The sequence below is a fragment of the Rhinopithecus bieti genome, unplaced genomic scaffold, assembly GCF_001698545.2.
Source record: "Rhinopithecus bieti isolate Rb0 unplaced genomic scaffold, ASM169854v2 scaffold_39998, whole genome shotgun sequence".
NCBI classification, from domain to species: Eukaryota; Metazoa; Chordata; class Mammalia; order Primates; family Cercopithecidae; genus Rhinopithecus; species Rhinopithecus bieti.
In genome coordinates this window covers 762,682-765,859 of record NW_016816687.1, presented here as the reverse complement: position 1 = coordinate 765,859, position 3,178 = coordinate 762,682, and the positions used below count along the sequence as shown (strand labels likewise).

General features: G+C 40.5%; 1 pseudogene; it reads left to right on the top strand.

Annotated features, from left to right (window-relative positions):
• The window catches only part of LOC108517242 (40S ribosomal protein S3a-like), a 6,175-nt pseudogene extending 4,371 nt beyond the window's left edge, over positions 1–1,804 (top strand).
• The last annotated feature ends 1,374 nt before the right edge of the window (positions 1,805–3,178 follow it).

The following is a 3,178-nucleotide window of genomic DNA, read 5'->3' as shown; positions in this document are numbered from 1 at the left end:
AAAAAAAAAAAAAAAAAAAAAAGGACTTGAATAATCGAAATGAAGATAAGAGAGTTAAAACAATGAAGAGAGAAGAATAGACTGATGATAAATTTTAATCTTATATGTCACTAATTGCACTAAATATAAAAAGATCAACTATTCCAATTAAAATATGATTGTCAGATTGAATAAAAAACACAATCCAACTAAACACTGCTTACAAGAGACACACATTAAATATAAAGAAATAGAAAAACTAAAAACAAAACTATAGGAAAATGTAGACACTGCAGACATCAACCAAAACAAAGTAGATGTGCAGTTGTAGTCAGATAAGACAGAACAAGGCTAAGACAGAAAGCATTAAGGAAGTTATGACTAGGGTTAAAGAGGGGTAATGAGAAAAGAGTCAATCACCAGGAAGATACAATAATTCTAAACTTGTCTGACTTTTGGCTCTCTGAGCAGCGCCGTGGTGGTCGACAAGAACAGGCAGCAAAAAGGAAGCCAAGAAGCAAGTGGCTTATCCATTTTCCAAGAAAGATTGGTGGGCTGGGAGTGGTGGCTCACACCTGTACTCCCAGCACTTTGGGTGGCCAAGGCAGGAGTATGGTCCAAGGCCAGTAGTTTGAGACCAGCCTGGACAACAAAGTGAGACCCTGTCTTTTAAAAAAGTAAGTAAATACATACATAAACAAACAGACAAACAAGCAGACAAATAAATAGCAGGGTGTGGTGGTGCATGCCTGTGGTCCCAACTACTTGGGAGACTGAGGTGGAAGGACCTCTCAAGCCCAGAAGGTCAAGGTCGCAGTGAGCTATGATCGCAACATTGCACTCCAGCCTGAGTGATACAGGGAGACTCTGAGAAAAGGAAGGAAGACAGGAAGGCAGGGAGGCAGGCAGGAAGGGAGGGAGGAGGGGAGGGAAAGGAAAAGGAAGAGGAAGGAAGGAAGGAAGAAAGAGAGAAAGAGGGAGAAAGGGAAAGAAAGAAAGAGAGAGAGAGAGAAAGAAAAGAAAGAAAGAAAGGAAGGAAGGAAGGAAGGAAGGAGAGAGAAAAGACGGAAGGAAGAAAGGAAGGAAGGAAAGAGAGAGAGAAAGAAAGAGCGAAAGAAAGATTGGTATGATGTGAAAGTGTGAAAGCTCCTGTTATATTCAATATAAGAAATATTTGAAAGATATTAGTCACCAGAACTCAGTGAACCAAAATTGCATCAGATGGCCTTAAGGGTCATGTGTTTGAAGTGAGCCTTGTTGATCTGCAGAGTGATGAAGTTGCACTTAGAAAATTTAAGCTGATTACTGAAGATGTTCGGGGCAAAAACTGCCTGCCTAACTTCCAGGGCATGGATCTTATCTGTGACAAGATGTGTTCAAAGTGGCAGACCATGATTGAAGCTCATGTTGATGTAACAACTATCAATGGTTATTTACTTTGTGTTTTTTTGTTGGTTTTACTAAAAAAAAAATGCAACAATCAGATACGGAAGCCCTCTTATACTCAGCACCAACAGGTTTGCCAAGTCTGGAAGAAGATGATGGAAATCATGACCCAAGAGGTGCGGACAAGTGGTTTGAATGAAGTGGTCAATAAATGGATTCTGGATGGCATTAGAAAAAGATATAGGAAAGACTTGCCAGTCTGTGTATCTTCCTTGTGATGTCTTCATCAGTAAAGTAAAAATTCGGAAGAAGCCCGAGTTTGAATTGGGAAAACACATGGAGCTTCATGGGGAAGGCAGGAGTTCTGGAACAGCTACTTGCGGATGAGGCAGGTGCTAAAGTTGAATGAGCTGATGAATAGGAACCGCCGGTCCAATAATCTGTTTAAAATTCAGACTTTTTTTTTTAAAGACAGGGTCTCACTCTGCTTCTCAGGCTGGAGGGCAGTGGCCCAATCATAGCTCACTGCAGCCTCAAACTCCTGCGCTCTTCCTTCCTCAGCCTCCCAAGTAGCTGGGACTACAGGTGTGTACCACCATGCCTAGCTAATTTGTGTGTGTGTGTGTGTGTGTGTGTGTGTGCATTTTTAGAATTTTTACATCTATGTTCATGGGAGAGATGGGCTAATAATTTTCTTTTCTTACAATATCCTTCTTGGTTTGGGGATAAAGGTCATTCTGTCCTCACACAAGTTGAGAGGTGCTTCCTCTTTTAGCGGTCCCTGGAAAAGCAAATATTTATCCTCCTGGAATGTTGGATAGAATCCACCAGTGAAGCCACCTGGACTTGAGTTTTCTTTGTGGGAAGGTGATAAATCATAAATTCAATTTAAACAATTGAATAAATTGAGTAATGAGATTATTCAGATTTTTCTACTTTGGTAGGTTGTGTTTTTTTCTAAGTTTCATCTGAATTTTCAAATTCATTGGCGTAAGAGTGTCATTGTTTGTCATATCCTCTTCTTATCTTTTTAACGTTTTTAAGATCTGCAGGCATAACAAAGTACCACAGATTGGGTGGCTTAAACAATGGAAATGTATTTCTTCACAGTCCTGGAGGCTGGAAGTCCATCAGGGTGTCAGCAGCGTTGGTCTCTTCTGACGGCCTCTCTCCTTGACTTGAAGATGCCCGTCTTCTTCCAATGTCTTCACAGAGTCTTCCCTCTGTGTGTGTCTGTGTCCTGATCTCTTCTTATATGGACACTAGTCATATTGGATTAGGGTCCACCCTGATAACCTCATTTAATCTTAATTATCTTTTTTAAAGGCCTTATTTCCATATACGATCACATTCTAAGGTAGTAGGGGTTAGGACTTCAACGTGTGAATTTGGGGGGTCACAATTCAGCCCAGAACATGGGGTGACTGAATGTCTCATATGCTTTGAATGTAAGTTGATAGAACCACTTTGGGAAATGGTTGGGCAACACGAAAGCTGAACAGACACACATTGCGTAACCTACGGATTGAATTCCTAGGTGTATACACAACACAAATGCATACATGCACATCAGAAGATGTAGGACAGTGTTCATGGAGATGTTCATAATAGCCCAAATTGGAAACTAACCACATATCTCCAACGGATAAATCTTGGGATATTCACACAATAGAATTGTATGGAGTAGCAAAAATGAGTTATCTTTTGCTACTCCCAACATAGGTGAATCTCATGAACATAATGTGGAATGACAGGAGCCAGATATGAAAGAGGACCATCTGCACATTCCATGGAATTGCATTTATATCAGGTT